Consider the following 12031-nt stretch of genomic DNA (forward strand, 5'->3'; position numbering starts at 1 on the left):
TTTCCATAAATTAGATCATATATTTTATTTTAAATATTTCATTATTCCTTTATCGTTTTTAGATAACAATTTCAGAAAAATAATAATATTTTCTATAACAAAGGCTTAATAAAAAAAAGAGGTAAAGTATTATGTTTTTTTTTTAATCCTCTTTTCTTTGTTATTACAACTTTTCTTTCAGAAAATTGTAATCGCGCGCAATGCGATTAGTAGATTCAGTGTTTGCTTCGTAGTAATACTTTTTATCTTTTGAAGTGTGACTCAAAGTGAATTTAATGTATATAATATAACATATATAGTAATTATACGCGAAATTAGAGTCAGTGTTTGTTTGCCGATAACAGAATATAGTATATTAACGAATATTATTTTAGTAGTTATTTTTATATTTTTATTCAAAATATTCATTTTCGGTAGAGTCAGTGCTTCTCTCAAGATAATAAGGCGATTATTCATCATGCGATGAGGTAATTATCTTTGTTTTTATTTAAATTTTTATACTTGTTAAAATTTTCTACTTCTTTTAAAAAATCATTTCAAGTTTTAATTATTTAAAGATTTTTATTGCTATTGCATTTTATTAAAATTTCAATCTTTTTTATGCTATTTGTAATTTATTATGTTTTATTATAGATATTTCTCAAAGGACGATTTCCCATGGATTACGACGACTGATGGCATTGCAGATCTTCGCATCGAATGGTGAGTCGCATGCATTTTTGTTCCTCTGGTTACTCAATCATGTCGCAGGATGAAAGGTCCGAATCGACACGGGTAACTGGTTGTATACGTAGAATTTTGCACGAGCACAGTGACCATGGATATTTATAATATCCGTGAGTAGTAACATTTTCTTTTTAATATTTTATGTATTAGATTAGGATAGGTTTTCTTGCACAACGCGTTTTTAATAAAATAACATTATAATTGAATTTATATTGATCAAATTTCGTTATAATATTATTAATTATATTCATAAATAAGAATTAATATTTGAAAATACATAAAAAATATTAAAATAAGTATTTTTGAAGAAATGAAGAATGAAGAAATCTGATGTTCTTTAGTAATATATCATATTTAATTAGAATTACAATTATCATACAATTGTAATGATAATAATATGTTTAAAAATTTGACATTCTTTTTTTGTTGCGTATAAAATAATGAATTTTATGTGCAAGAAGACATTTCGCGACAGGTAGATTTTGGAATCAAAGCGAATCTTTTAAAAATTTTGTTTGTATTTTCGATAATATGCTTTGACGAAAAAATCACCTGAGGTTATTTTGATTGATATGTAGAGTCAATTATTTGTTATAATCAAGTAATAAATAAATTTATTCTTCACACATTGCTGAAATTTTTTTATATTTAATATTAAATTAATATTTAGTAGTTTATTAAATTTATAAAGTAAATTTATTTAAAATGAAATAAATGAAATATACAAATAAATTTTATGTTAAGAAGTATCAGTCCGTTAATTAAGAACACAAATTAATATTCTTTTTAGCTCAGGATTTTCAGATTTAACCCCTTCCATATCTATTGCCAGGACTTCACTCACGTGCTCAGATGCTACTTGAGTGAAAGAGAGGTGATAGGTATGATGATGATAGTTGATAAGCTAATAATGATTTTTTCGCGATTGACGATGAGTTAATGTATCGTGCACGACGTATTTTCCACATTATGCGTGTATGATTAGGCTGTGGAATTGCGTCGTTTCAACTTTTAATGAATTGAATTATAATTTACAATTTTGCATTCGCTTCTATATAATGCGAAACAGTAAGAAATAGTAATAAATAGTAATTTTATAATTTTTATTATGTAATTCTCTCTTATGGTATGAAATAATATGTTATTTATTTTTTAGCAAAATTATTTTTCTTGAAATGACATTTTCTTAATCATTATATTAGCATATTATATAAAATAGACGTATATTTATTTATGGGTGATTAACGCAATGGTCATTAGCCATCGTCAATCGATTTCAGGAAAATGGTACGTAAAGTTAGAGTGTGAAAGTAGTGTGCCAAGCTCGGGTGTCGGAGGCGTCCCGGGACGTTTTCCCTAGTGTAGGTTTTTGCGCCCGAGTATTATGCGTGAGAATCGTGGAATGAATGTGTTGGTATGCCTGTTTTGCAATTTTTTAAATATAGGGTTAGGTAGGATAGGTAGCATACTTTCTGGTGCGAATGTTAGTTATAAGTAGGTAGGGCCGGGCAGGTTGTCACAGTCTCTGGTCGGGTAGGCGCGTTTTCGCGTGACAACCTGTTTCAGGAAATCAAATTTGAAAGATCGAGCGTGAGGCTGAGACGAGTGGTCGTCAATGGTCACTCGTTTCTGGCTTTGCTCTCGATTTTTCGAATTTCGCGGTCGCGGTCGCGAAATGGGCGAAACGAACGTTGAGCTCGAGATTTTGCCCATGTGCGGACAATGGTCAGTAATGGCTATTGGCCGTTCATGTGCACTCAGCTTCCGCGATCTAGTCTATTTTTTTTTCTTTTTTTTTTATATGCGATTAGGAAATCTCGAGCCTAGTTGTAAGTTTCAGCGGGCATCGCGCCCGAAGAAGGAAGACCGAAGAGGCCCGACAAACTGTCGCGAAGAGGGCTGCAACGAATGGCTTCTCATTTTTTGGATCTTTTTTTGGGTCCAAAGAATGGGAAGTCATTGTTACTATTATGTCACTGTGCTCGTTTCAGTAGTAATTGTTGTTGTGTTTTCTGGCCATTTGCATGCTGGCCCATCGTCTTGATCCAGTTGGTGGGCAATTCGCGATTTTGTTGATTAGTGTTGCGTTTACAAATCTCGCGTTTTGAATTAGCGTTGCGATAAAATGATGATCGGGTTTGCTTTGGTGTTGCATTATAAGAAATATCGTGATTGCTTTTAATTAATTTGAAGTAGTCTATATTCTTTATATATCATATATAATTGCAATTTATAGAAATCTTGGAAATCATTTTTTATTTATGGAATAATAATAATAATAATTTTGTTTTAAATTCAATTTTCAATTTAATTTTACGTTGATAACTTAGTGTTGCGTATAATAATTGCCCACTTTTCTTCCACTTGAATTGTGGAAATATGTTCCTGTTTATGAATCATCTATTGCAACTGAACGAGTTGTAGAAAGGTGGTATAACAGCAGCCATTGGAATGGCTGTAATTTTCCGCTTTTAGTGTTGCGTATATTAAAGTATGAGTGCATAAATTCATAATTTAATTTTGATGTATTTTCGCGAATTGTCTTTTTTTTCTTTTTTTTTGTTTGCTTTTTTTTATTTATTATATATTTATTAATTATCGCTTTGAGATTAAGGCACTCTTCGCGTTTTCTTTTGAAAATTTGTAATTTTAGTGTTGCGAAATAAAATATTCCACTCACGGTTTGTTCGGGACTTATTTGCATTGAGTGGACGAATTTAGGTGGTCCTTCTGGCTACCTTTTTGTCTTTTTTTTTCAGCTCCTGTGTTAATAAAGCCTTTGTTATAGAAAATATAATTGAAATATTATGGTATTGTACAAAATTATTTTTACAGTGAAATCTTTAAGTCAATTCAAATTTAAATATAAATTTTTCTTTTAAAATTATTATTATAAAAAAATCTTAATTACAATTCAAAATTTAAATCTTTTAATGTTATAATCCTGATCTTGTAGTTCTGCTTGAAAAAAAGTTATGGATTACTTAATAATATATTAATAACTTTTTTCCAGATTAGAATTTTTTTTTTCAGGTATGTTATTTTAAGTATTGAGTTTGTTACAGATACTTATGAATAAAAATAAATAAGAAGTATGGGAAAATAAATTATTATTTAATTATCTGTAATATTGAATTTTTTTAATTTGTTTGTATAGTTTATTTCAGGAACTATTCAGCTTTCAACTAAGGAATATGAGAGAAATGTGTAATTTTATTATATTTAGATTTCTAGTAGATAATATGTTTGAAGAAACTATTGAACATTTTATGTACAGTTGTATGTTAAGTTTTCTGAAACGATATTAAGTTTAAGAATTTTTCAAGATATTTGACTGGAAATAAAAGTTATACAACATAATTTTAAAATGGATGATATTTAACATTGTTGAAACAAAATGTATATACAATTTAATGCATGGATAGTTAATTGTGTGTGATAATATATGATAGTTAATTGTGTGTTAATCTGTGTATTAATTATATAGAAGAAATATATGTAAGTAAAAAATGTAATACATTATTTATTTATTCTATTTATTATTTTTGTGTTATATTTGTGTTATATTTATAATTATTTTTTTTAATATTGAATATGTTTTTTTTTTATAATTTCTTGTATTTATTTTGTATAAATGACTAATAGTGGTTTGAACATTTTACAAACTGTATACTGAAAAAGGAATTTATTTAAATATAAATTTTCATGTTAAAAGAAAATGAAGATCTATTTATTTTGTATAAATGACCAATAGTGGTTTGAACATTTTACAAACTGTATACTGAAAAAGAAATTTATTTGAATATTAATTTTCATGTTAAAAGAAAATGAAGATCTTGGTTAGGAGGGTAATAGATAGGTTATTAATTAGGCAATCTTCATTCAGTGCAAGTTGAAATATACAATATATAATTAAAATTTAGTGAAATGACGAATAATATTCTCGTTTTAATCTTTAAAATTATAAAGTATAAATTTGCCTCATATTTTTATTTAATTATGTGTGTGTACTTAGATTATAACTTACTAGGTAATATAATAAATAATCTAAAGTCGGTATTTCAGAACATGTCAAATCCTCATGTTCTGAAATACCGATCTGTTCACATTTATTGTATCTTTTCGTTTATCGGTTTATGTTCATTCTCTCAAAGAATACATATGTAGGTTTAGAGATGGCGTTGCTAGTCCTTTCTTATTCTCTACTGTATCCTCCTACTATTTGTTCTGCTTAAATAAATTCTTTCGTCTGCAATCTAGAGATGGTGTTTATTCCATAATCCTTATCCTATCTTTGTTCTCTTGTTATACGTGATTCTTGTGTACTTTGCAAAGTTTTTACCAAGAGAGGATTTCAAATTTTATCTCCATTATTTAATTTATTTGTTAAAAATTTCGAAAAAATTCGATCCAATCTTTATATATTATAAATATATATTCAATCACGGAAAATATGCATATTTTACATGTATAAAAATTCTTTTTTCCTATATCGTTGAAGCAGAATGTATATTTTATAATATAAAATATACATTTTAAATATAAATTAACATTTTTGAATTTTGCAATTTAAACATTTTTCTTTTTGTACAGATTACCCAAAAATACGAGAACACTGATTAAAAGATGATTTAGAAGATTTCTGGAGTAATTTCAAGCAACGTTTTTCCTTACAAGAACAGTGTTTTTTGTTAATATTTCGTTAACGAAATTTTAATGAAAGTTTTTGCAAAGGATAACGTTATGTTGAAATTGGATCTTCCAGTTTCTCATATTTTAGAAACACGCGTGTTTTATATATTAAACAGAAAGTTGACTGCTTATCTCAATTCTGTACTTATGTTCATTAGAGATTTAAATTCACATAAATATCCGCGATCTAGCCGCTACTAGTAGAATACATATTTCTAATTAAACGTGGTGGAAGATTGCACACGGCAATGTTCCCTTTGGTATTCGATTTGCATTCCCCCTTTCTTTAACCTCGTTTCCACGCAAAACTCGCATTGTTATGGCTCACGTATAGGCTGAGACCGGATAGAATGGGCTATAAGATCCGAAATGTTAATCCATTCGATGCGCGTCGTCTCGTTTGCGTCTCCAATAAATCACAATATTCTGGAATAAATTCGAAATGGAAGAAGTAGGTGGCCCAAATTTTGTCGTTTTGATTAAAAATAAAAACATTGCTAAAAATTTTATTTCTTTTTTTTTCTTTATTTTTACGACAAAATACGATCGTAGAGTTTTCAATTATTCTCCTCATGTTTAAATTTATTTTTTATATCTTTTAAAATTTTTCCAACGAAATAACGTCTTCATAGTTTTCGTTTTAGTGTTGTTAATTTTTCATATTTTTTTTTTTTTTACGTGACAATTAAATATATCCTTTTACTTATAAATTCATTCATTTTTATTTGTTTATAAGATATGGCATCATGATTTAATAAAAAAAAAAAAAACATTTTATAACGAAGAAATAATTTTGATTATTCTTCGATTGTTGGATGGAAAGATATTAAAGGGTGTGTGTTAAACGATTAGGCAACAGATTTTATAATATTAGAAAGTAAACAGGTTGTCTGTTATCTCCGAATTTCATTGCGTTTAATTGCAATATTTCAAGTTGTAATATATCCGGTTAGATTGATCGGTAAAACGTTAAATGCACGGCCAATTATTTTAAGAATACGTAGATGTACATTATTACAAATTTTTGTTTCTACATTTTCTTTACATAATTAAATCGAATCAATTGACGCGCAACAATACAAGTAGAATAAAGTATATAATATTTTTGAATTCCTTCTATATCTACGTTCGTTTGTGAGATTTAATTGTGAGCAAAGAATATGATTCTTTGCTTTTGTTTCTTACATTCATTCTTCGTTTCTTCTATTCAAATTCTAAAGAAACTAAAACGCATAGAATTTTAATGTTCATAAACGAACAATGTAGAAAGAATAAAATCAAATTCTTTTTAAATATAATAGTTTGGCAATTTCGAGATTTGAATTGATATATTTTTTATGTATTAAAATTTTAAAGATAAATATATATATAAAAAAAAATTTAAATTATGGTTATTTTTGTTTCTTTAAAGTCGTTTTTAAATTTGCTTCATCCATATAATCATTCGTAATTTGGTTATTTTAGAAAAATTTTTTCCAAGAAATATTTAGTGTTATGTAATTACATTGCAACGTAAAATCGGTTTCTATATTTTATACAAATTTACATAATTTACATAATAATTTCTCTTTATAATTTCTAACCTGATATTTGGTTTTTTCGATTTTAAAAAATATGATATTCAACGTAATAAGTTTTATTTTTATTTAGCCGTTTAAATTACTTTCGACAGAAAAGTTATTCGTTCATTTACCATCAATCATGTCATTTTTTGGACACATATCGATGCTTATCGAAAATTATTTTCCTCCTACTTTTTTGGAAGACAAAATTGATAGGCTGTTGAAATTTTTAACAAATATCCCAGAGAAAATCCATTTTTCCATCGATTTTCGATAATCGTGATTTTTATTCTCATTCAAATTTTTCTTCTTCGATCGAAAAAATCAATTTTACGCATCCATCATCCGCGTACAATTTTTAATTCCATCGAATTTACGTCGTTTTCAAACTCGCTTATAATCGAGAATCAAGAAAATTTAATATTCAACGTTCCGTTCACACCGCGTTCAGCTTCCAAAGAAACGCTTCCAAACACTTTCCAAAGCGTTGACGGAGACAGGTTGGAGCGATGATTTAAAACGGTTATCTGCGTTACAGTTCCCTCCAATTAATCCATTATCCTTCCCGTTCTTGGTCATTAAAGCGTCGCTGATCGCTGATATTTAAACAAAATGTATCGGTTATGGCCATTAATCGGTGTTCAGGAAACGATTCGGTTCGTTTAATCGGAACCGCGAGCGTTGCCGAGGGAAAAGTAGATTTTCTCTGGTATGGAAATGAATATAAATAATCGTGTTAATGGACAAGGTTTTCGAAGTCAAAGTGTGCGTTGGCGGCGCATCGATGAACCGGAAATAAACGGAAAGCGGGATCGTCTTCGAAAACGGGGAAACGATGTTATTGGATTTCTCTTGCGTCGCTTCCACCTTTGGTGGAAATGAATATGATAGGAAAGTGGATACTTTATATCTATTTATGATAAACACGTGAGAAATTATAGATAATTTGTAGAGTGGAACGAAGAAATTAAAATATCCATGATTATCTTGCAACGGTAGAGTGAGAGAGAAAAAAACTTGCCTCCAATCTTCAAAGTTTTGTAACGCGTCTCAAACCAACAAAGATATCTTTCTTCTAAAATCAATCAAACGTATCATTTTTTTAATTCATATTATACAATATTTTCAGAATTAAATATAAACATATAAAAGATATCTTTCTTCTAAAAGATCAATCAAACGTATCACTTTTTTAATTCATATTATTCATTACAATATTTTTAGATAAAAAGAATTAAATATAAACATATAAAACAAACAAAGATATTTTTCTTCTAAAATCAATCAAACGTATCACTTTTTTAATTCATATTATTCATTACAATATTTTCAGAATTAAATATAAACATATAAAAGATATCTTTCTTCTAAAATTAATCAAACATATCACTTTTTTAATTCATATTATTCGTTACAATATTTTCAGAATTAAATATAAACATATAAAAGATATCTTTCTTCTAAAATCAATCAAACGTATCACTTTTTTAATTCATATTATTCATTACAATATTTTTAGATAAAAAGAATTAAATATAAACATATAAAACAAACAAAGATATTTTTCTTCTAAAATCAATCAAATATATCACTTTTTTAATTCATATTATTCATTACAATATTTTTAGATAAAAAGAATTAAATATAAACATATAAAAGATATCTTTCTTCTAAAATCAATCAAACGTATCACTTTTTTAATTCATATTATTCGTTACAATATTTTCAGAATTAAATATAAACATATAAAAGATATCTTTCTTCTAAAATCAATCAAACTTATCACTTTTTTAATTCATATTATCCATTACAATATTTTTAGATAAAAAGAATTAAATATAAACATATAAAAACAAAGATATCTTTCTTCTAAAATCAAACTAATCAATCACTTTTTAAATTCATATTATCCATTACAATATTTTTAGAATTAAATATAAATATATAAAACAAACAAAAATATTTTTCTTTTAAAATCAATCAAACTTATCACTTTTTAAATTCATATTATTCATTACAATATTTTTAGAATTAAATATAAATATATAAAACAAACAAAGATATCTTTCTTCTAAAATCAAACTAATCAATCACTTTTTAAATTCATATTATTCATTACAATATTTTTAGAATTAAATATAAACATATAAAACGAATTAAGAAATCTTTTCGTCTTGTGAAGAATCAAAAAAAAAATTTCTCGAATTAAATTCAAATTAAATCGAAAACCGTGTCGAGAAACTATAAACATATCTTGAAGAAAAAGGAATCATTAAGGGAATCGAAGCACGCGGCGATGGCGAGGAACCCGGAAGGAATAGGTCGTCGTCTCATCATCTGACTGGTGCGGATTCACTGCGGCCAGGTGAGCACAGGTAAATAGAGCCGGTCCAGTGCACGGCTGGCCGTCGACTCGGTAGGTAGCTCGGCAGAGAAGAGGGATCGAGTGCGTTCAACCCGTGGATCGCGCGTGATCCGACTTTGACACCGCGAGATCCACGCGAGCCGAGTGGAAGCCATTGCCATGTGACCGACCAACGCGATCCCGCCAGAGGACGCTTCTCTCTCGTCTGGTACGTGTAAAGAGAGATCCTTTTTTCGAATCTCGAGTCGAGAATTCTCTCCCCTGGAGAAACGCGAAGAAGAGGAAGAGGAAGAGGAAGAGGAAGAAGGAGGAGGAAAAGCGGGTTACCAGGCTACCGATGCCCTGTGAATCGCGACGGGGGATAAAGGAACGACGGGGCGTATATTTATTCGGCGTGCGATCGAGCGTGTAGGCGCCGCGTTGAATTTCAAATCGTGCACCGATCGCGGCGTCTCACTTTCGTGGGTGGAAAGGAAGATGGGTGTTTCGAACCGTATCCTCAAAAGATGATAGTTTCGGGGAGAATTGATTCTTAGGTGGAGTTTGACGGAAATTCGTGGCGTTGGTTTTTTTCATATATTGTATAATAGGACTCTGTCACTGTTTAGGTGAGTTGTTGGATTGGCGAAAGTGTTTTCTCGAAGATTTGGAGACTTTTTTTTTTTGCGGTATCGTGTCTTTTGATACCAAAGACTGCTTCCTTGGGCTTTTTATTTGAATTTAAAATTTTTTTTTGTAGTATTTACGTATCAATATATTTTTCGAACGTTCATTATTGATTTTTTAGTTGAGTTAAGATTAGGGCTTTCTTTGTGTAAGATTTGGAGACTTTTCTTGCAGTATTTTGATTTCAAAGAGTGTTTTGTTATTTGAATTTTAAATTATTTTTTTATATTTGAACATTTATTATTATTGGTTTCTCATGTATTTTTTGATTTCAAAGAGTCTTTTCTTATTTATATTAAAATTTTTTTTTAGTATTTACAATATTCTTTATATTTGAACATTTATCATTATTGGTTTCTCATGTATTTTTCAGTATTCAGTTAAGATTAGGAGTCTTTCTGTATGCAATATTTGGAGTATTCCATTTTTTGTAGTATTCAAAGAGTGCTTTGTTATTTGAATTTTAAATTATTTTTTCTAATATTTATGTATCAATTTCTTTTTATGTTTGAATATTCATTATTAGTCTTCATTGGTTTCTTATTTTTATATTTTTCAATATTGGTCGAATTATAAGAAACTTTCTTGGAACTTTATTTGAATTTTAAATTATTTTTTTAGTATTTACGAGTTTTTTTTAGTATTTATCAATATATTTTATATTCGAATGTACATTATTGATTTCTCAGTATATTTTTCAGTATTGGTTGAGTTAAGATTAGGGCTCTCTTTGTGTGTAAGATTTGGAGACTTTTCTTGCAGCATTTTGATTTCAAAGAGTGTTTTGTTATTTGAATTTTAAATTATTTTTTCATATTTGAACATTATTATTATTGATTTCTCATGTATTTTTCAGTATTTTCAAAGAGTGCTTTGTTATTTGAATTTTAAATTATTTTTTTTAATATTTAGGTATCAATTTCTTTTTATATTTGAACATATTCATTATTGGTTTCTTATTTTTTCAATATTGGTCGAGTTAAGAGTCTTTGTTGAAGCTCTCTTGTGCTTTCGATTTGAATTTTAAATTATTTTCTAGCATCAATATTTATTATTATTTTTTCATACATTTTTTTCAGTATTGGTTGAGTCAAGACTCGAGGAGTCTTCTCCTCGCGTGCAATTCTCAATTACGAAATATTTTAAGTAAGTTTCAACGGGGCAGGATGTAACTGATGCGATCCTTTTAAAGGAAACGGTGCGATCTGAAATAGAATTGCGAAAAATTATCAACATCAACTATTAATTTTCCTTACATGATATTCGATGAGAATTCTGTTGGTCGGTACAAGTTATCAAGACTACTCGTGGTAAATGTCGACACCTTTGACATATTCCCTTCTAACTTTAATTTATCATATACTTGCATTTCATACATTTCCAATATTTCTTCTTTCCACATTAAACTTGTATCAAGTAGGATGATTAATCAACAAACAAACCATCGAAATAATAATACATCCAAATTTATATTCGTGAAAACTTAAATTCAAAATTCTAATTAATTAACATTGCATTAAAAATTTCTTCATAAAAATTTGATCGAAAAAAGAATTCTTCTTCTCGTCGATCACGATTACGCACACATATTTTCAAAAACCGCTTCATCAATCACATTTCCCTCGTTGGTTCGCGACCAAGAGAGAGAGAGACAGTGAAATAGAGAAAATATTGTCCACGTATTTCCATCTCTCGTAATCAGTATTAATCCAACGTCAGCCACGACAACGTTACTCGTGATCATCGTTGCTCATTGTATAAATTATCCCCTATATATTCGTACGTCTCGTATAATTAATTGCTCGTTGCCTTAAAATTATCTATCCCCTTTCATAATGAACTCGCGCGAGTGGATTAAACGGTATAGATGCCCATCATCGTTGACCACGCTGCGCCTCGAGACGTCGTTGCAATACTCGTTAAATCGTACGTACGTAACTCGTATCCGCGAGAAACCACCGGAATTCTCGAGGCCGATTACGAAAATCGCGTGTAACTTTTCACTCGCAATCTAGGCTTA

At 28.8% G+C, this 12031-nt stretch overlaps 1 protein-coding gene across 1 annotated transcript in view; it reads left to right on the plus strand.

The window, feature by feature from the left end:
• The first annotated feature begins 9223 nt into the window (after positions 1-9223).
• Positions 9224-12031, plus strand: part of LOC413210 (cadherin-89D) — a 56867-nt gene continuing 54059 nt past the window's right edge. Inside the window, exon 1 of the mRNA XM_006558106.3 lies at positions 9224-9553. The gene's annotated coding sequence lies outside the window, so the exon portion shown is untranslated. The remainder of the gene's footprint in view (positions 9554-12031) is intronic.

This window comes from Apis mellifera, linkage group LG12 (assembly GCF_003254395.2).
Source record: "Apis mellifera strain DH4 linkage group LG12, Amel_HAv3.1, whole genome shotgun sequence".
Taxonomy (NCBI): Eukaryota; Metazoa; Arthropoda; class Insecta; order Hymenoptera; family Apidae; genus Apis; species Apis mellifera.